The sequence below is a fragment of the Somniosus microcephalus genome, chromosome 21, assembly GCF_052327205.1.
Source record: "Somniosus microcephalus isolate GS21.2 chromosome 21, FLI_Smic_1.0, whole genome shotgun sequence".
Lineage (NCBI taxonomy): Eukaryota > Metazoa > Chordata > Chondrichthyes > Squaliformes > Somniosidae > Somniosus > Somniosus microcephalus.
In genome coordinates this window covers 71053582-71076567 of record NC_141007.1, presented here as the reverse complement: position 1 = coordinate 71076567, position 22986 = coordinate 71053582, and the positions used below count along the sequence as shown (strand labels likewise).

Below are 22986 nucleotides of genomic sequence, written 5' to 3'. Positions count from 1 at the left end.
ATGGAGAAATTTGACATTCCACAAATAAAAAATTCATTTTTCAGGCTAGGACGGTTGTTCATCATTCAATACGCCGTTTAAAACCACAGTTACACCTATTCCAAAATGGCTTAACTTTTAATGGGGTGTTTAACAGCGCAGTTAGATCGTAAAAGCTTAAGTTTTCATCAGTTCAACTGATTTCACTGATTGCCGGCTATGGGGAGTTCCACAGCACAGCCTGTGGCGGAGCAGTGAATGACTGTCTGCAACTTCAGGACTTCTGCATTTAGATGCGCATGCGCTAAATCCTGAAGTTACGGTCAGTTTCAGAGGGGTAATGACGGTGCATGCTGACAGTTTGCTGTCATTACCACCGCAAAATCTGGGCCATTATCTCGGAGTACAGAGTATAGTGCACACATTGTAAATGTTTATATTGATACTTACAATCATCTGGCCATTGTACAGGAAATTACATCCATTAAGAAACATATTTTTTCAGATTTGCTCAGATACATGAAGACTGGATTGAGAATAATCATGGAAAATAACATGAGTTTCATTATTGTAAAACGCACACAAAATAAGGTCCACAGATAGCAATTTTCAGGATGGTAGTTTAGACTTTCCAATTGCATTATTTTAGCACAGTAACACATTTATTTTAAATGAGTTAATGCCAATGTTAAAATAATGCTGATCATCTTCCTTATGCATCAGATGGTTATTAGAATTATCAGAACTCCAAATCAAGCTGATACCTTGTTAGCAAATAATGCCATCTTTAAAGGAGATTTATTGGATTTGAGCAAAACTACTGCTTATTTTCTGCCAAAGGTTCCAATGACAAAGTTAAAAAGAGGAATAAGGGAAATTGCTAATTTCTAGTTCTGGGTATGATGGTTATCTTGTTCCTAAACAAGGATAACATTTCAAAATGTCAACAGGTTTCCTTAACAGAAAATGTCATTTGTTTATTGCAAAAACCTTGTTTGAGTACAAGAAGACAACCATAACCGTAGGCGTGATTTAAAACTATTATGAAAGCCCTGATTTTTTGAGAGTCGTGAAATTGGGGTTGCATTGACCCATGATGCAGGTGTGTGCCTGCTCAGGGCTAGCCTGATGTAATTTTATAAAGCTATTCTCTCCTCATTTGAATAGACTGTTGGCACATGAAAACATGCCCAGAGAGCTTGACCTTTAGCATAGTTGGCTGGGAAAGGGTGGGTGCAAAATCCAGCAAAGCCGCAGCTTTTAAAGTACTGCAAACCACTGTTAAAGGAGAGATTGTAGTGTGGCAGAAAACCTGAGTAATATTCAGAATGACACAAAGGAGAAATGTAATACTGAAGTGATGGTGCAAAGGAGATTTACTGGAATGGTACCAGGGATGAGGGACTTCAGTTATGCGGAGAGATTGGAGAAGCTGGGATTTTTCTCCTTAGAGCAGAGAAAGTTAAGGGGAAATTTAATGTTCAAAATTATGAGGGGTCTTGATAGAGTAAATAGGGAGAAACTCTTCGATTGACAGGAGGGTCAGTAACCAGAGGACACAGATTTAAGGTAATTAGCAAAAGAACCAGAGGGCAGATGAGAATTTTTTTTTTTTTACGCAGCGAGTTGTTATGATCTGGAATGCGCCGCCTGAAAGGGTGGAGGAACCAGATTCAATAGTAACTTTTAAAAGGGAATTGGATAAATAAGTGAAGAGGGGAAACATTGCAGGGCTACGGGGAAGGGCAGGGAGTGGGACTAGCTGGCTAGCTCTTTCAAAGAACCGCACAGCCACGGTGGGACGAGTGATCTCCTTCTGTGCTGTATGATTCTATAAGAGTTGGAGGTCCTGCAGCAGGAGTTGAACCAAAGGAGGGTGGGCATATTTAATGCTGAAGACCACCTTACAGTAAATCTCAAGTGCAAGCTGCCTGGATGGAACTTGTCAACTGAATTAATGCAGGGCCTTATTAGTAGCTGCAAATGAGGAAATTCGGACGAAAGTGAAGAATAGTGCACTCTCTGTAACACACTTCTTGTAGGACCCAGCAAGCGTAGCATAAATATGTTAGAAACTCCTACATTTCATGCAACCACTGCCTTTGTGCACATATTCATTATTCCATACTTTCAAGGGACACTTTTCTTACAGGTGTAGCAGGCTGCCGGAGAATACCAAGCAGATGCTCAAGGTTCTTCTATGAGGTGCTCCTCTACTGTTAGGTTTCTCAGTGAGGTTAGCAGCCATGACTCCTACAAGCCATCCACTCAATGGGGGTGATTTTGATAATGGGGACGTGATGGAGGCGGGACTGCTGCTTGTTGGGTTTTAGTCCCGCCTCCATCGTCATCTGGCCAGCCCACGCTATTTTCCCTTGATTGACCTTGTTAAGCCCACCCAGCGGGCTTAACAGGCCAATTAAGGGAAAACCGGTTACTGGTGACGTCAGCGAGTGATGTTTCATCTGTCAAGAGCTTTTGACAGATGAATTGTCATTGTTTGACAGCTCTGTGAAGCTGTCAAACACTGAGGGCTCGATTTTACCAGGCCCGAGGAGGTGGATTTGGAGGCGTGTGAATTGTCAAAATCGCAAAAAATGGCGGCCGGCCCCCGATCCCGCCTCTGAGCAATTTTCCCACATTCATGTTTTCAGACCCTGTTTCCATCCTGCCTCCAAGAGGCGGGATAGGCCCTTAAGGCTCTTAACAACCACTTAATTACTTCTATAATCCCATTTTGAGAGGCCTTTCTGATTTTTAGACATTTCCCCCATCCTACACGCCTCCTCTGGAACACGCCAGGTAATCCTGGCGGCCTCACAATTGGATTGCTTACTAACAGCTGCAGCTCCACCATTAAAAAGGAGTTTTCACCAATGATCACTTGCAGGCGGCAGAACTTTATTGTCTCAGGTCTGGGGGAACTTTTAGCAGGCATACTCATTGTTGTGGAAGTTTGGAGCCTGACACCCATCTCCAGTGTGACCTGCTGGGAAACCCCTCTCCCCACCTTGACTGAGCGCTTTCTCAACTGAGGCATGTACCAGAAGCATGGCGAACATTTATTTCTTTTCCTCCTGGACATCAGATTCAGACAAAGACCAGCCGCGGCAGCAGCAGACCCATGAGCAACAGCAGCAGCAACAACAGGAGCGCCAAGCTGCTGCTCACCTACCTGGAGCAGGACAGGCCAGAAGGCGCCAGCGCGGGACCACATTGCTGGCCGGGATGCAAGGGACGCACTCATGTTGACCAGATTTGCTTAGCCTGCACAATCAAACACTTTTGCCTCGCACCTTCTTACCAGACCATCGACAATGGACAAGAACCTGTGGATTCCTATTACTCTGACCACCATACTGACAATTGCAAGTCGCCCTAAGCCCTCAATGTGGAAGTCCCATTTGCGAAATGACACAGGCCACAACTTCAACATTTTGCCATCAAATCTGTTTATGATACCATGACAAGGATGGCTAGTCAAAAAACAATACATCACAACACCCAAGCGACTACCCTTGTGACTACTTGTGCTTTATCTTCCTCTTACGTGTGCTCCTACGTGGTGCTTCCTCTGTGGCTTCAGCAGATGTGGTGGCCCTTTGCTCACTTTCTTGCTGCTCCTGTCTCGACACCTTTGGCGGGCATCCTCTGGGGTAACGAACCTGTGAGGGCTCGGCATCAGTCTGCTGCTCCTGCGGCTGTACAGGGGCTGAGACTCCCATCTCAGTTGGGTGAGGACTCTGGTGGGGCTCTGACCGAGGGCTTTGCAGTGGCATGGTTGTGTGAGCGCTTGGAGAGGAGCCCCCACTTCCTTGTTGTCTGCCATCAACATCCCTCTCATGGGTCAGCTCCACTTCAGAGCTAGCAAGTGGCTTGACAGCACCTTGCTGCACTGCAGGGGGGCCACGAGGACCCGTTTCTGCACTGGAAGTCCTACTCCAGAGGACTTCCATGAAGGTCTGGTTTGTATGCTCAATAGCTGACCATCGCTCCTCAAGAGATGTCATTCTATTCTGAACAATGACCATGTTTTCAAGATCCTGGCGACTATGCTTCTCCATGGCCGTAGCCATCCTCTCCTCTGCTGTAGCCATCCCCTCCTCTACCGTAGCCAGCCTTACCATGGAGGTAGCTATCCTTTCCACGGAGGTTACTATCCTTTCCGCGGTGATGCGTTCATGCGCCAATGCCTCTACAAAAGCTCTGCTCATGTTCGCCATGGACTCCTCCATTCGCTCCACACTCGCAGCGACCCTGGAGACAAAACCTGCCAGAGACTCCAGCACCTGTTCCTGGAGTTCCAGCACCACTCTCCTGGATGGACCTGGAAGCACAGGGTCGACATGCAGCTGAGCCGAGTTGGCAGAGTCCAGCGCCCTCCAACGAGGACTCTCCACTGCTGTCCCTGTCTCCATAATCTGCTGATGCTTACTTGTGAGCTGTGATACACCAAGTGACAACACTACTCTAGCTCGCGAAGGTCCCACCGATGTGTGAGTGTCTGCGCTGGTGCTGGGTGCGCTGGATTCTGCTGATGCTGCACCCTCAGAGGTTGCAGCTTCCTCTGAGGAGTCTGGAGGCTCAGGCTGTTCCTCCTGGACAGTGGGGACGGGGGCTTTCGATGGTCCCGTGGGGGAGTAAAGAAAAGAGTCAGAGATGTGAGGCCAAGGTTACATGCACATTGACTAGTGCAGATGATCATAAGTCAACCTGTTAGAGCATCAGAATCATTATCAGTGACTCATGCAATGTCAATGAGAGAGATGCCAAACTATTCTGTCACCAGCTTGCTGTGATGCGCCCGTCTGTCCATCCCTCACTTGGGAATCGTCCTCGATCCCAGCGATTTCCAGGACTGTCTCCTCCCAGGCGGTGAGCTGGGCTACTGAGGGTGATCCTCCTCCTGTCATGGCTCTTTCCCTCTTATTGTGGGTTCTCTTTTCCTGCAATGAGGGACACAAGTGGAGTTTGAGTGAGAATGAAGGAGTGAGTGTAGAGAATCCACAGCATAGATGATTAGAAGGAGACAGAGGATCCTCCCTGTGTGTTGTAAGTTGTTGTCATTGCATCACAGTGATAGGGAGTGTGAGGGCTGCATGGTCGAACAGTTAAGTGAATGTGACCATAGAGAGAGGGGGAATGGATAAGGGTGCAAAGATGTAAGTGTCAAGTGGGATGTGGGGAAAGAGGTTGGCAAAGCAGAGTGCTGGTGAGGAGAGGCGATAGGGGTCAGATTGAGGGTGATCGGAAAGTCATACTCACTTTTCCTGTGTAGAGAAGGTCATGAAACCTCTTCCTGCATTGCAGCCAGGTTCTATGGCTCATCGAGATGGAGTTGACCTCCTGGGACACTTGCAGCAACACAGCTTTAGTCTGCTGGGGTGACATTTTTCTCCCTGAGGAAGGGAAGAGCACCTCCTTATTGGATCTTGCTCCCTCCACCAGAGCTTGGAGGGAGGGCTCATCGAAGCATGGAGCACACTTTGGCCTACTGGTGGACATAGTCGATCAATGAAGTGCTTACTACAATGGCCATAAAGTTTGCAGTCTCCAGAAGAAGCAAGGCTGCTTGCAGGCCTTAAATCCAGCAGCATTGATGACGTCATCGGAGGTGACTTTCTAGATGAAAAGATGTAGCCATGGTGTGGAGATGCCGGAGTTGGACTGGGGTGGACAAATGTAAGAAGCCACACAACACCAGGTTATACTCCAACAGCTTTATTTGAAATCACAAGCTTTCGGAGCGCTGCTCCTTCGTCAGGTGACGAAGGAGCAGCGCTCCGAAAGCTTGTGATTTCAAATAAAGCTGTTGGACTATAACTTGGTGTTGTGTGACTTCTTATAGATGAAAAGACTCATTGGGCCAGGGGTTCCCACACGCTGGAAATCAATTGCCCAATTAGAGGAAAATCGCACATTTTCCCCACTTCACTTCGGAGTCGGGGTCCTGACACGAATGCCACCTGACACGCCCCAGCCTGCCCACAATGGCAAAATCGAGCCCTGACAATCTGTCTTCTAAGTTGAGTCCTGGGACACAGGCTTACTTAGAGATCTGTCCTGAGCAGAAAGGAGAGGGCTGATGCATTTGAGAATGCAGCAGCCATTCTGCTTTCTCTGCCGGTGAGATGAGGGACTCCCAAGATCTGAAGGGATGAAGCCTGGAGGAAGAAGCAAAGGTAAGTAAAGCTTTTAAAACACTTAAGACTCACCTCAATCACTTACCTCTGCACACATGCAGCCATCACTCACCTGCACACCGGACATCTCGGCCCCTCCGACCGCCGCAGACCCACGGCTCGCCTCGCTGACCCTGGCGAGGTTCGGAGCCGTCGGGAAGCCCACACTTTAGGGCTCAAAATAGGGATTATCCAAAAAACTGCCTGTTAACTACCTGTAAACAAGCAGTCAATTGGCACTAATCCCCTTCCCGCCTCGAGGAGGTGGCTCCCGGCGCGGGTCGGGTACCCGCCTCCTGGGAAGATGGCACGGAGGCAGGTTGGGGGTGGGATAGGTACCGCCCCCAGATTCTGCCATTTTCCCGGCAGTCCCGCCTCCATACCCGCCTTCCCCAGGGCTGGCAAAATCACCCCAATGTGTCACATTCTTTCTCATAATGTGAGCACTGTGCGATGAGTGAAGTCTGCTTTATGGATAAAAGTCATTGACTTGCACAATATTTCTGTGGTCTGATACGATTTAAACATTTTTTGAGTGGAAACACTTTTCTGTTCATGTAGACCATGGGCTTGATATGAGGAGCCCAGATTCTCTGCTGGGGGCCATCTATGATGCTTTGAACAATGGAATCCTGCCACCTGGTTAAATCACTGCTTCCTGTGCAGCTCATGCTTCCTCTCCACAGGGAAAATGATGAAAGGATTGCCTTGTGCAAACATCGTACTTGTCACTTGCTTGATACATCTGTGTTTTGCAGACTGACTAATCAGGCAGATGTTCCCTGAAAGAGATGATGTAAATCAGGAGTTAGTGATATGCTCATGCCAAGCTTCAGTTTTAAAAGCATTAAGATTTTAAAAGGCAAGGCTAAGGGAGCGAGGTAGTTCCGTAGTTATAAGGGAAATAGAAGAGAAGAGAACTGTGTAGCACTTTTTCACATCTTTCACAAGTGTCTCAAAGTGCTTCACATACAAGGAATTACTTTTAAAGTGCAGTGACTGTTATGTAAGTAAGCAGCGATAGTTGTGGGTGATATTTTTCTTGCAGGTTTGTGCGTTTGTCAGATTCTCACCTCATTGCGTTCCACCTTTCTTTGCCTACCGAGCAATACAATGAGTTTCTTGCTGTTACAGTGACAGCTGGGCATACATTTACCTGTACTATTTAAAATTAGAGTCTGATTTAAAGTTCAAATGGATGGAACATAGTTGAATCTATGTTGAGTCTGTAAGACCAGTTGGTTACTGTAACAGCTAAAGTCACCAGGCGCTCACCTCTGCTCCACTCATTGGGGTCAATTTTCTGGCAGCCGTCGGGCAGCTTTTCATGCGGCCTGGGGCTGAAAATCGCCGAAAAAGCGGGTCGTGACCCCCCCATGCCTGATTCCCCGCCCCGTCTGACTTTCAGACCGCCGTTTCTCCGCGACCTGCTTCAGTCCCGGCTGCCGCTGGCGGGACTGGTCGTCGGCACACGAATGACCAATAATTACCTTGTTGAAGTAGATTTTCCGGGGCCGTTGCGACTTTGGGACTTTCCCCACATCAAACACGCCTGCGGGGAACCCCGCTGATGAGACCTGGCGTGAAGCTTGCCGGCTTGCTTGCTGTCAGCTGCAGGTCAATCGGAGAAGCTGCGATTTAAAGGGACAGCACTTGTATGTTGAAGGACCTTGTTGTTGCAGGTTTGGGGCTACTTCTTCAAGGCTTAGGCACAGCTGTGGAAGGTTGGAGCCTCACACACTTCTCCAATGCGATCTCCTGGGAAGCCCCTCTCGCCACCCTCACTCAGCGCTTCCTCAGCAGAGGCATCTACGAGAAGCATGGGACGCCTTTTTTTCCTTCCCTTCTTGCCATTAGAGGATCTCCAGCAGCAGAGGCGGCAGCAGCAGAACCAGGAACAGCAGGATCAGCAACAGGAGCACCAGGCTGCTGCTCACTCACCTGAAGCTGCACAGGCCAGAAGGGGCCAACGCTTGGAAGTGGCTGGAGGGCACCTTGCTGCGCTTTAGGGGGCCATGGGGACCCGTTTCTGCACTGGCAGTCCTACTCAGAAGGACTTCCATGAAGATCTGGTTTCTCTGTTCAACAGATGGCCAACGCTCCTCAAGAGATGTCATTCTCTTATGAGCACTCACCATGTTTTCCGTACCCTGGCGAGTTATCTCCTCCACGGAGGTTGCCAATCTTTCCATGGTGATGCGTTCATGCGCCAATGACTCCACAAAGGCTCTGCTCACGGTCACTATGGACTCCTCCATTCACCCCACACTCGCAGCGACCCTGGAGACAAAACCTGCCAGAGACTCCTGCATCTGTGCATGGAGATCCATCACCTCTTGCGGATGGACCCAGAGGCAGAGGGTTGACATGCAGCGCAGCTGAGCTGAGCTGGCAGAGTCCTGCGCCCTCCGACGAGGACTCTCCACTGCTGTCCCTGTCTCCAGAATCTGCTGAGGCTCACTTGTGAGCTGTGAAACACCAGGTCACAACACTACTCTATGTCCCGAAGGTCCCCCTGAGGTGTGAGTGTCTGCGCTGGTGCTGGGTGCGCTTACTTCTGCTGACACTGTGCCCTCAGAGGTTGGAGCTTCCTCTGAGGAGTCTGGCTGCACAGCCTCTTCCTCCTCCACAGTGAGGACAGGGGCTCTGGATGGTACTGTGGGGGAGTAAAGGAAGGAGTTAGAGATGTAATGCCAAGGTTCTTCTGGTGACTCCCAGCGAGTTGGCATCTGCTGACACCTGCATCCATGCAGCATTGGTCTCAGTGGGAGGCCTCTTCCTCCCTGACCTAGGGAAGAGGACCTCCCTGTGGGCCCTAACCCCATCCAATAATGCCTGCAGTGAAGCCTCGTCGAATTTGAAGGAAGCTCGGGGTCTGGCACTGGCCACAGCTGCTGCAGGCTCCTCTGCCATCCTGTATGGTTCGTTTGGAAGCCTTCAGAGGATGCAGTGCTTGCTATGGACCTTGAAAGCACCACGAATGATGACATCATACTGTGGAGATTTCTGACTCGAATTGGACAATTAGCAGGGCCTCCCACATGCTGGGAATTAATTGGCCACTTGAGGGAAAATTGCGTGGAGCTGGCTGACACTTTTTTATGTGTGTCAGAAACCCCACATTCGGGGAAACCCGACCATTTCCCACACAAGTTGAAAATCGGGGCCATTGACTCTAATCTTAAATGATGCCAGCGAGCAGAGCATCTTCCAACTGCAAGACTAATGCCTACTGTACCAGCTTGAAACGTTTTTTCAGTGCTAGGTTTATGTAGAGAAACAGTTCATTGGAAGTTCAATTTGTTTTAAAGTGCCAGTGAGTGGTGAAACTGAATGCAAGATGAAATTTTGTGAATTGCCAGAGGATGATGAGCCTTAACATGAAAAAAGATGAGGAAAGTTGTGATTGAAAGAACTCTGAACCTCTCTGTCCTTGCAAACTACTGCCACATCTCCCTTTCCTCTCTAAAGTAATTGAATGTGTTGTTACCTCCAAATCTGTGCCCATCTTTCCCGCAACTCCATATTTGATTTCTCAATTAAATTTCTAATTACAGCTTTGGTCCAAACATGGACAAAAGAACTGAATTCCAGAGGTGAGGTGAGAGTGACTGCCCTTGACATCAAGGCAGCATTTGACTGAGTCTGGCATCAAGGAGCCCTAGTAAAACTGAAGTCAATGGGAATCAGGGGGAAAAAGCTCCACTAAGGTCAGAAATGGGGATGTTCGCTGATGACTGCAGTGTTCAATGCCATTCGCAACTCCACAGATAATGAAACAGTCCATGCCTGCATGCAACAAGACCTGGACGACGTTCAGGCTTGGGCTAATAAGTGGCAGGTAACATTCGCGCCACAGAAGTGCCAGGCAATGATTATCTCCAACAAGTGAGAGTCTAACCACCGCCCCTTGACATTCAATGGCATTACCATCGCCGAATCCCCCACTATCAACATCCTGGGGGTCACCATTAACCAAAAACTGAACTGGACCAGCCACATAAATACTGTGGCAACAAGAGCAGGTCAGAGGCTTGGTATTCTGCAGCGAGTGTCTCACCTCCTGACTCCCCAAAGCCTTTCCACCATCTACAAGGCATAAGTCAGGAGTGTGATGGAATATTCTCCACTTGCCTGGATGAGTGCAGCTCCAACAACACTCAAGAAGCTCGACACCATCCAGGACAAAGCAGCCCGCTTGATTGGCACCCCATCCAACACCTTAAACATTCACTCCCTCCACCACCGGCGTACCGTGGCTACAGTGTGCACCATCTACAAGATGCTCTGCAGCAACTCGCCAAGGCTTCTTCGGCAGCACCTCCCAAACCCTCGACCTCTTCCACCTAGAAGGACAAGGGCAGTAGGCGCATGGGAACACCACCACCTGCAAGTTCCCCTCCAAGTCACACACCATCCTGACTTAGAAGTATATTGCCGATCCGTCATCGTCGCTGGGTCAAAATCCTGGAACTCCCTCCCTAACAGCACCGTGGGAGTACCTTCACCACACGGACTGCAGCAGTTCAAGAAGGTGGCTCACCACCACCTTCTCAAGGGCAACTAGGGATGGGCAATAAATGCTGGCCTTGCCAGCGACGGCCTGATCCCATAAACAAATTTAAAAAAAATTGAAATAAAAGTGGTTTACTATTCAGTAACTTAAATTAGGAATTATGCCTTTGTCATTCCATTGCAAAGCACTTAAAGAAATGATGGGAATCCACCAAGTTTTCTTCTTCTTGTATTCCAGCAAATCAAATTTCACAGTGAAGCCATGGCCTCAATTTTAATCCATCCACCTGTCAATTTGGCCGGTTGCTGAGTGGAAAAACAGAAGAAAAAAATCATAATGAGATCCTGCCATTAAATTCGGCAGGACCTCAGCGTCCCCAGCCTCAACGGGTTCCCCAGCCATTTTCCCTCTCCCCGCCTCACCATAACTATCGGGGTCCACGAGTATCAGCTTTGGTGTTTGACAAATATTGGGATACATTTTTCAACCAACACTGTTTTTGTACTAACATTTAACTTGCTTGTACTAAATACTTATGCATTTTTAATGCAGGTTTTAACCCATTTAAAATAAAGGGATAAAGGGGTTAACTCTGTAAATGAGTTTTAGTACGGCCGTGTTTGTGTAGCAACAGCAGCAATTTGAAAGTATACCTGATCGTATCTAGCTGCAAACAATCATAATGCAATGTTACAGCTCCCAAGAGACCATAGAGGGGCAGAGCGGGAGATTAGGTAATAAATTCTATTACCTTGTGAGCACAGTTTCATACAGCTAGAACGGTAGCATAGTGGTGATGTTACTAGACTAGTAATCAAGCGGTTGAGACTAATAATCCAGAGGCAAAAGTTCAAATCCCCCCACGGCAGCCAGGGAATTTTAAATTCAGTTAATTAAATAAATCTGGAATAAAGACTGGTATCAGTAATGGTGGCCATGAAAATACCAGATTGTCGTACAGGAAACTCTTTGGTATCCGGCGCTATTTTCCGAAGCTATTTTTAACAAATAAAAATCAAGAAATGTGCAGTATACAGTAATTGGGTACTCACCTACAGAATACTGTGTTAAATGGATGGTGGAAGATGCTTGATTAAGTACAGTACTGCCAGTTGAGGGTAATCCATAACTCTTTAATTACTTAACAGTAAAACAAAAATTATAAACGGGAGAGCCAGACTCCTGTTATTGAGGTGTTCGGACCTCCGACAGCGGCAAGAAGCCGAGTAGTGGCAGTTTGGAGAACTGCCCCCACTGACTAACTCGGCCACCGCAAGAGACTCGGACTCAGCAACATTTCCGGTTATTGAGGTGTTGTTTTCGGAGTGAACATTTTGCCGGTTAATAGAGAATTCCGGATATTTAGGTGCCGTTTAAACGAGAGTTTACTGTAAAAACCCAACTGGTTCACTAATGTCCTTTAGGGAAGGAAATCTGCCGTCCTTACCTTGTCTGGCCTATATGTGACTCCAGACCCACAGCAATGTGGTTGACTCTTAACAGCCCTCTGAATGGCACTCAAAGGCAATTAAGGATGGGCAATAAATGCTGGCCTCCTGTGAATGAATAAAAAAAAAACTTTATTGATGTGTGACACCTCTTGAAATCCATGTAAAATTATTATGTCACCAAATTGAATCAGCATTTCTGTGAAGGAAGTATTTCCACATCTTAATCTCCTTTTAAAAGCAGGCTGCGAAGTGTCAGTGGTTGTTGGATTTGCTGTGCCTGTTTGCTGTGTCATTTATCTCTTTATCAAATACTAGCTGGAGTACCCGGCGTTGCCGAGGGAACTGAAGAACCCTCTGCCATGTTTATAAAACTGTTTATAAAACTGTTGGGATTGAAGAACTCTTCCTAAGCACCCAGGAGGTGGTTCTTTAACTTCGTTTTTTGTTAATGGGGATCGCCAGTAGCCATATACTCCAGGTTTTACAGTTTTGGGTATGTCTCGCCTGGTCAACAGCTTGCCGTACCTGAATCTGGTCAGGAGTCTCTGACTCCCCCCTCCTTCTCCCTCCCTCTCACTCCCTCCCCTTCACTCTCTTCCTCCACCTCTCTCTCCCTCCCTCTCACTCCCTCCCCCTCTCTCTCACTCCCTCCCCTTCACTTTCTCCCTCCCTCCCCCTGTCTCTCCCTCCCTCTCCCACCCCCTCACTCTTTCCCTCCCTCCCCTTCTCTCTCTCCCTCCCTCTCTCTCCCCCTCCCCCTCTCTCTCCCTGCCCCTCTCTCTCTCCCCTCTCTCTCTCCCCCTCCCTCCCTGCTCTCTCTCCCTCCCTCTGTCTCCCTCCCTCCCCTCTCCCTCTCCTCTCCCTCGCCCCCTCTCCTCTCCCTCCCCCTCTTTCTCTCCCTCCCCGTCTCTCCCTCCTTTCCTCTCTCTCCCTCCCTCCCCTCTCCCTCTCGCTCCCTCCCTCCCCCTCTCCTCTCCCTGTCTCTCCCTTCCTCCCCCTCTCTCTCTCTCCCTCCCCCTCTCTCTCTCCCTCCCCTTGTCTCCCCCTCTCTCCTTCCCTCCCCTGCCTCACAATCTATCTCTTCCAATTGTGCCTTCAGTGTCCTTGCTCGCTGTACTCTGTCCTTGCTGCCCATCCCCGCCCCGGTCGAGAGAAGTGCCAGATGAATGCAAGTTGCCGCCGAGGAGGAGGGTAGTATTGGCGTTGAGCAGGTTGACGGGCAGCTGCAGGGCAGAACGAAATAGATGGAGACCGGAACTGTTCACAGTAACTCCAAGTGTGGTTAGGAGAGAGAGAGGGGGGGAAGGAGAGAGAGGGAGGGGGAAGGAGAGAGAGAGGGGGAAGGAGAGAGAGAGAGAGGGGGAAGGAGAGAGGGGGGAAGGAGAGAGAGAGAGAGGGGGAAGGAGAGAGAAAGAGGGGGAAGGAGAGAGAGAGAGGGGGAAGGAGAGAGAGAGAGGGGGGAAGGAGAGAGAGAGAGGGGGAAGGAGAGAGAGAGAGGGGGGGAAGGAGAGAGAGAGAGAGGGGGAAGGAGAGAGAGAGGGGGAAGGAGAGAGAGAGAGAGAGAGGGGGAAGGAGAGAGGGAGAGAGAGGGGGAAGGAGAGAGAGAGCGAGCGAGGGGGAAGGAGAGAGAGAGAGAGGGGGAAGGAGAGAGAGAGAGAGAGAGGGGGAAGGAGAGAGAGAGGGGGAAGGAGAGAGAGAGACAGAGAGAGAGGGAAGGAGAGAGTTAGGGAAGGAGATAGAGAGAAAGACACCCCGGGGAAGGGGTTGGACTCAGAGCCCGGCCGCAGTGACCCGGAGCCCCCGTGAGCGGCCTCGCGCCTCAGGCCCGGCCCGACTCACCTCAGCTCAGCTCCTGCTCAGTGTATCTGTTTTCCCGGTCCCGCACTCACGGCAAGAGAGAGAGGGGGAAGGAGAGAGAGAGAGGGAAGGAGAGAGAGAGAGGGAAGAGGAAAGAGAGAGAGAGAGAGAGGGAAGGAGAGAGTGAGGGAAGGTGATAGAGAAGAGAGGAAGACACCCCGGGGAAGGGGCTGGCCAGCTCAGCTGACGCTCCGGCCCGCCGCCGCCGCTCGCCCACTCGCTGTCTCTCGGTCCGCGCGGTTCTCTCTGTGTAGATAAATAGGAGAGAGAGAGAGGGAGGGGGGAAGGAGAGAGAGGGGGGGACGCGCGGGTGTATGTGTCTCTGTGTGTGTATGCTCGCTGTCTCTCGGGCCGCGTGGTTGTCTCTGTCGATGTCTGTGTATCTGTTTTCCCGCTCCCGCACTCATGGCAGGTTTTCCCGCTCCCGCACTCATGGCAGGCGGCAGGATTAGGCCCTGCCCAAACACACCATGAAACGTCCCCCGTGACGCACTGCGCTTCCCCCGTAGGATTGGTCAACCATCACGTCACTCAACGCTAATGAGCGGATTTTGTCCGTTTTTTGAACGTTTTTTGTATACTGTCGGAGCAATTTTTGTCTGACCAAAAAGTAAATACGCCTATGACACTTCCCTAATCATAAGCTTTCTTTTGATATAACATATGTGTAGGTACGCTCTATAACTTTTGAGTTTACCGCGGACATACAGACAGACAGACTCATTTATATATATATATAGATATAGATAGATAGATAGATTTAAATAGAGAGAACAGGCAGAGTGAAAGGCATTTATATAACCTTAATATCCAAATGAGGTTTCAAAGCACAACACCACAGACTACAGGGATGCAGATTTGTCATTTACTCCACTGAGATTCTAGTCCCTGAGATGACTTTGTGGAGGCAGCAAGTGACCGGAGGTGGGAGAAGGGAGGAGAAAAGGTTTGTTTAGAAATATTGATTCTCTGTGCCAGTCTTGGTATTTGACAAAGGGTAGCATTAGCAGTAACTTGGGAGCAGGCCATCTGACCTGCCCTATTGGCCACAGGATGTTTGTGGCCTGGAAGGGACTGATAAGGGGATAAAACGGAAAAGCATATCCCAGTGGTGTTGGATTTTGTTGGCGCTGAGCACAGTAGCATTAAAATGCTGTAAAGGAGAGTGAATATTAAAGAGGTTTTTTCCCTACTATAAATCAGATAAGAGCATTTCAGTGCTTTTAACTGGACAATATCTTGCTCAGAGAATTTGAGTTTTATGTATAATAACTTAAGCTCATGTCATCACTATAAATGGTCATCAGCTGGCACTAGTTCTTAAAATGAGCACATAGTTCCCATTTATTTTATGTTATTTCCTGTTTCACATGAAGTTTTATATTTTCTTTTCCACCACCTTTCCAATGTTGTCCCCTTCTCTCCTGAAGACATCAAATCTTATTGGGGTAATGTTCGTCAGGTCCTGACAACCCTTCTTACCCCAAAGGCATCAGCAGACTATTTGACATCACAGCTGAGCCTGATCTCACTCAATGTACATTCCAAGAGGAGTTGCTAGATCCACATGCACTAATTTTAGTAGAAAATGCCTTATGCACTCACAATATAGGTAAACGTACTTCATGTGTACACTTACCAAACAAACCTCTACCACTATTCAGTATCAAGGAAGTAACTCAATATGATCAAAAAACACTTGCATAATGTTTTTCGTCTTACCATTTTACCAACAAACGAGCAAAAAGGTTAAAATACACATTCATACGTCGTGCGAATATGAATATTGACATCACATGCTCAATAACTATGTCTATTACTCATTTTTTATTTACTAATCAAAAATGCAATTAGCCATATCTGGATTTCCAATTAGCTGTGTGTGGCTAGTGGCTAATGTATCGGACAACACTGGTTTATGGCTCACAACATGTACTGCATTTACCCACCGAAGAATCAGGAGGAGCAGTGAAGTTTTACATTTTCAGTTAGTCATAGATTATTTTCTGAAAGAAACTATTGAATGAAGAGCAATTTTGTGAAAGTGTATTTTCAAAATCAGGTAAAATACATACATATGATAAATTGGGAAATCCTTTCATGTAACATAATCCAATGAGAAGGCCGTATGTTTCCAATTTGCATATATCTCAAGCTGCTGATACTAACAGATGCTGGAGCTCTTATTCAGAATATATCTGCCATTGATGCAACAGCACTAAGAACAGCCTGAAGCAAAACTACAGTCCTACTTAGTTTAAACAGAACAAACCAGTGAGTGAGAAATAAGTGCAAATGGAAATGAGTTTCTGGGCTGCATGAAAAGTAATAGCAAAAGTTTGCACTGTAAAGGAAAAATAAGCCATGCAAATAAAAATGTAAATTGAAATGGAAAGGCTCATGAATACTTTCCTGCTGCTGACCTCTGACGTGTTATGCCTTATTTGAAAACAAAATAAAGTAAAATGTACATCGCTTCATAAAATGTGTTTTAAATTTGTTTTTACGTTTTTCCAATACAGATCCAATCCAGCTGATTCCACCTCACTCATCTGGATTAACCAATGTGCTAGTGACTTAGCGCAGTTATTACTTACTTAATTCATCCCTGGAGGGTGAGATCGGATTGTAGGAGATAGAAATTTGCAAATTTGGCCAGCCAAGAGTGTTACTCCACTTTCATAAAAAAATTATTACGATACTACTAATGATCACACCTTGGTTTTCAGGTCATAAACTGCATGAACGTGTAACCTGTGCACTGAATTTTACAGCATTTATTTTTAATTGGCAAATTCCACCAACAATATCTCGTTAGAGCCATCTGATTCTCCAATTAGAGGGGTGGCCAGTAGCTATAGCAGCTTTGTTGAACTTGCAGCTAAATTGCTGTCTCATCTGATTCTTGCTCTTATCCTTCCCTTGAGGTAAAGCTTTGATCATTTCTGTTGGGTTACCTGGGAAGAGAAAATGATTCTGAGCATTCAGGTAAACCTTGAGGCAGGTCAGCTGAGGAATGGCACCGATCTAATTTGTGGAATTATACAGAATGGTCCATTCTAACCATCTGATCTAAGAGAGATAGAATAGATCTAACAATAATTGGTGTCAGCGACAAATAACATTTTTGTTTGCTGAATTTTTGAAGTATTACAAATTTGGACAAAGTTCAGTCTAAGGACGTTGATCTTTCACCTGTCGTTCATTATGGATCAGCAGCAAAGCTCCATTAACAGCAATGACCAAAGGGTAAATTAAGATTAAGTGGAAGACGAGAAGGAGGGGTTATTGAAGTTGTAATTGGAGAACCTTGAAATCCGGACTGGAAAAAGTGGACCCTAAATAGAACAAAGCTGTCTGGATTGGGACTTTGAAACTTGTTTTTTTGGGGCCCCATAGAACATAGATGAGTACAAGACCAGAAGGACTACGCAGTCCATCTATGGGCTCCAAGAACTCGTACCACATCAATCGCCCACTCCCTCAAATATCTATCCAATTTTCCTGCTAAATTTGTCACGCTATCTGTGTCTATTTCCTCCCTGCGCAGTCCATTCTGCGCTACATCAAGTGGAATTATTAAAGCTCCTACTGGCTTGTCAACTGCATGCATACTAATCAGCTCCTCAAACATATTCATCAATCAAATAACATCAAGTAAATTTGCCATATCCAGTATGTATTCGCTGTATCTCTAGCTCGACAGATAGAATAAATCCCTGAATACCATTTAATTAAAAATTGGAATTTGATTTATTATTAGCAGAACTTCTTTGGTGTTTGTCACGGTCATTAAGAGCACATACTGTTTTTAACAATAGGGTTGTTTATGCCACGAAGGGAATAACATCAGGGCTAATAATTTAGTGTCTGAATAGGTCAGATTCAATTTTTATTAAATTATATTCTGGGATCTTTACTGGTGCTTTGGCGATTGAATTCCACAACTGTCCATTACTCTGTGAAAACTGTAAATGAGCGGCCTTTATTTTGTATGTGTTCCGTTATATATTTATTTAATAATTTGTATCCCGTAGCATTTTATGGTCGAGAATACATTGCAAGATGGTATGCAAGATGCACCAGTTGGAGCTAGATATTCAACTCAATTCAATTTTATTTGTCATATATGCAGCAAACGTGTGTACTGCACAATGAAATGTTGATTTTTATGAGTCCTCCCAACATTGGAATAAATATGGCATAGCAATGATAAAAATACTAATAGAAATACAGTAATAATAAATAAAACAACAGTAATAAATAATAATAAATTATTCGTTCATGAGTCTTATGGCCTGGGGGTAGAAGCTGTTTCGAAACCTGCTGGTACGAGACCGTATGCTTCGATATCTCTTACCGGACGGGAGCAGGGCGAAGAGGTTGTGGCAGGGGTGGCTCGCGTCTTTGATGATTCTCAGGGCCTTCCCCCGGCACCTCTCAGGGTAGATATCCTGCACAGCAGGTAGTTTAATTCCTATAATATGTTGTGCAGCTTTCACCACCATCTGTAGAGCCTTGCGGCCTATGGCGGTGCAGTTGCCATACCAGGTAGTGATGCAGCCGGACAGGATACTCTCGATGGTGCACCGGTAGAAGTTGGTGAGAATCTGGGGGGCCATTCCCAGTCCAGTAGCAGTACTGGGTAAAGGGAGTGCGGTTTAGCTGCATTAAAAAAAAAGACAAACTTACATTTATATTGCGTCTTTCAGGACCTCAGGACATCCCAAAGCCAATGAAGTACTTTTGAAGTGTAGTCACTGTTGTAACATAGGATACACGGTAGCCAATTCGCTCACAACAAGGTCCCACAAACAGCAGTGTGATAATGATAAGATAATCTGTTTTAGTGCTGTTGGTTGAGGGATAAATACTGTCCAGGACACTAGGAAGAACTCCTCTGCTCTTCTTCAAAATATTACCATGGGATCTTTTATGTCCACATGAGAGAGCAGACGGGGCCTCGGTTTAACGTCTCATCCAAAAGACGGCACCTCCAACAGTGCCGCACTCCCCTAGATAATGTTTTCATTATAAATGTTGACATAAGCAGTGTTACAGGAGGTAACATTTGTGAAAATGAAGTATACATCTAATCACATTACCCTATGCACTTCTAAATACTGTATGTAGGTTACATTTATTAATTTATATGTTATATATTCAGTATCATGCACTATTTCTCTGATGGACTTTTGGAAGGTAACCTGGTTCTAGACCACTGTCAAAGATAGTCAAAAATGAATCGTTTTTAGGTGTGCAGCAGTAGTGCATCGCTTCTCATCTCCCATTCTACCTCTGCACCTCACCCAGACAGCCAAGTTGAGACACAAGATCCCACATGTAATTAATTCCAGGGGAAAATTTGCATTGAATTATTCTACAATATAGATAGTTTGTTCCACTGATAGCAAGTGTATATTTATAATCGTCAGGAAAAAATATTTTGTTGTAATTCTTGTATAGAATGCTTTAACATCATAAATTCATTCAATTTCTAGCAATTCAAAAAGTGCTGAAATATTCTACGTTTAAGAAGACTATTTTAGAATGACTTTTTTTCACAAACTAAAAAAAATCTTCTCGGTTTCCAGAATGACTGTCCAGTTAAAAATATCACGTAAGATTTTAAAAACTAGATTTTTGATTCTAATAATAATGTCAGTCTGAGTTAGTGGTTTTCTGTTTTAACAGGGAAATAGCGTGCCTCAAGCACACGGTGTTATTTATAGAATAATAGTTCCTTACATTTCATGCTTTCTATATAAGTAGCATTGTACTGCAATTCCAATGTTCTCATCGTTATTAATTCTTCACTTTACTTTTATGAGTATGCTGATCAGATTATAACAAATATGCACACAATTGTGGAATTCAAGCATTTGGAAACAGCACTAAAACATTCCCACAATGTTCTGTAGTAAAAATACAATTTGCCCTATTGAATTATCATAAATCAGTGCCCTTTATAATATATTGTATGTTACATGTGATAAAACAGTATTTCCTCTGACTCACTGTGAGAAACACCGCAGGAAATCTGCCACAATGTGAAAATGTTGCTTCTAATGTGTGCCTGTGTTAATCACTTCCACAGGCACAGATGCACACTTTAAAAGTAAAAAAATAAACCAATCTGACCTTTAATTAACTTGATCATCTACTAAGATCAGTCAGTCTCTAATCGACCTGAGCAGGGCACAGAAAATACCTGCTGATTGGCTACAGGAGTTACACTTTATTTAAAGAAAGCCATTTTGTCATACAGCTGAAGCTCATTGAACTGCGCATCTGCTAAGAGCATTCAGCTTGTAATTGCGTTCAAGAATGAAGAGCCCTTAGTCTTTTTAACCTTTTCGGAACACACGCCTGCACATTGGCAGCAGACATCAGCGTACATTGAGTTATATAGTATAATGCTCTTGTTCTTATAAAACAGCACATCTTCCATTTTATAAACATTGGTGTGGGAGAGCTTCTAGGTTTTATTTTTTTCCCCTTAATTTTTAGGTCTCCTCATGCCTAAAACCATCCCCAGTTTGGAGGACAGGCAGGCAACCTCCTCCTTGGTCTTGGACAATACTACTTGTGAGCCAGCAGTTAGAAGGTGTATGGCAGTGACCTGCTAAGCATGTTTCTTTTTTAAAGTTTTTTTAAAATATTGCTCCCCTCCTGGTAATGAGGCAAACCCTGACTTTACAACCAATATTGTGAATTCATCTCATGCAGGTGCATAGTTGCATCTTATTGTTCTTTGTAAGTACCAATGCTTTGTAGCACCGACAAGCAGCACCACTGCACTGCTTCTCACTGCAATGTTTTGGTTGAAATGATAAATTATTTATGTAACATGATGGTCTGTAAAACAGCTCAGCTTTAATGTACTATTCATTAAAGATTCTGGGTGAACATCAAGCAGAATTCTAATGTCTCTTTTACTTCTGTTGTCGTTGGAGTTCAAGAAATAATGCTTCTGAAGAATGCAATAGTTACAGCCAGTCAGTACTGCCAGTTATTACACTATTCTTCACGGGTGTCAACTGTGGTTGGCACAGTTTTAATCAGACCAAATTGATCTATGGTCGGTTTGTGGAATTAAATGCTGTATTTGTTGGGTCTACTACAAGAATCAATCCCATCCTTTGCCCAGCTCTCTGGAATATTTATGCCCTCTTCCCAGGAAACAATCATATCATTTAAACTTGTCCTCACCAATCTACCTGTCACAGATGCATCTGTCCATGACAGTATCGGTAGCAGTGACCACCGCACGGTCATTGTGGAGACGAAGTCCCGTCTTTGCACTGAGGACACCCTCCATTGTGTTGTGTGGCACTACCACTGTGTTAAATGGGATAGATTCAGAACAGATATAGCAGCTCAAAACTGGGCATCCATGAGGCACTGTGGGCCATCAGCAGCAGCAGAATTATATTCCACCACAATCTGTAACCTCATGGCCTGGCATATCCCTCACTCTACCATTACCATCAAGCCAGGGGACCAACCCTGGTTCAATAAGGAGTGTAGAAAAGCGTGCCAGGAGCAGCACCAGGTGTACCTAAAAATGAGGTGCCAACCTGGGGAAGCTGCAACACAGGACTACATGCATGCTAAAAAGTGGAAGCAGCATGCTATAGACAGGGCTAAGCGATGTCACAATCAATGGATCAGATCAAAGCTCTGCAGTCCTGCCACATCCAGTCGTGAATGGCGGTGGACTATTAAACAACTAATGGGAGGAGGCGGCTCCATGAATATTCCCATCCTCAATGATGGTGGAGCCCAGCACGTGAGTGCAAAAGACAAGGCTGAAGTGTTTGCAACTGTCTTCAGCCAGAAGTGCCGATCCATATCGGCCTCCTCCGGAGGTCTCCACCATTATAGAAGCCAGTCTTCAGCCAATTCGATTCACTCCATGTGATATCAAGAAACGGCTGAGCGCACTGGATACAGCAAAGGCTATGGGCCCCGACAACATCCCGGCTGTGGTGCTGAAGACTTGTGCTCCAGAACTAGCCGCGCCTCTAGCCAAGCTGTTCCAGTACATCTACAACACTGGCATCTATCCGACAATGTGGAAAACTGCCCAGGTATGTCGTGTCCACAAAAAGCAGGACAAGTCCAATCCAGCCAATTACCGCCCCATCAGTCTACTCTCAATCATCAGCAAAGTGATGGAAGGTGTCATCGACAGTGCTATCAAGCGGCACTCACCAATAATCTGCTCACTGATGCTCAGTTTGGGTTCCCCCAGGACCACTCGGCTCCCGACCTCAATACAGCCTTGGCCCAAGCATGGTCAAAGGAGCTGAATTCCAGAGGTGAGGTGAGAGTGAGTGCCCTTGACATCAAGGCAGCATTTGACCGAGTGTGGCATGAAGGAGCCCTAGTAAAACTGAAGTCAGTGGGATGGGGGAAAACTCTCCACTGGCTGGAGTCATACCTAGCATAAAGGAAGATGGTTGTGGTGGTTGAAGGTCAATCATCATAGCCCCAGGACATCGCTGCAGGAGTTCCTCAGGGCAGTGTCCTAGGCCCAACCATCTTCAGCTGCTTCATCAATGACCTTCCCTCCAACATAAGGTCAAAAATGGGGATGTTCGCTGATGACTGCACAGTGCTCAGTGCCATTCACAACTCCTCAGATAATGACGCAGTTCATGCCTGCATGCAACAAGACCTGGACGACATTCAGGCTTGGGCAGATAAGTGGCAGGTAACATTCATGCCACACAAGTGCTAGGCAATGACTATCTCCAACAAGCGAGAGTCTAACCACCGCCCCATGACATTCAACAGCATTACCATCGCAAAATCTCCCACCATCAACATCCTGGGGGTCACCATTGACCAGAAACTTAACTGGACCAGCCACATAAATACTGTGGCAACAAGAGCAGGTCAGAGGCTAGGTATTCTGCAGCGAGTGTCTCACCTCCTGACTCCCCAAAGCCTTTCCACCATCTACAAGGCACAAGTCAGGAGTGTGATGGAAAAA

General features: G+C 46.2%; 1 protein-coding gene and 1 long non-coding RNA gene across 2 annotated transcripts in view; one reads left to right on the top strand and one right to left on the bottom strand.

Moving 5' to 3' along the window:
* LOC147102943 (uncharacterized) overlaps positions 1-14263 on the bottom strand; it is a 29899-nt gene extending 15636 nt beyond the window's left edge. The window contains exons 1-2 of the long non-coding RNA XR_015073158.1: positions 13968-14263; positions 12125-12233 (exon numbers count right to left, since the gene is read on the bottom strand). This is a non-coding gene — a long non-coding RNA (uncharacterized LOC147102943). The remainder of the gene's footprint in view (positions 1-12124; positions 12234-13967) is intronic.
* Positions 1-22986, top strand: part of LOC147102942 (cytoplasmic phosphatidylinositol transfer protein 1-like) — a 459229-nt gene that overhangs the window by 29960 nt on the left and 406283 nt on the right. The gene's annotated exons all lie outside the window — the stretch shown is intronic.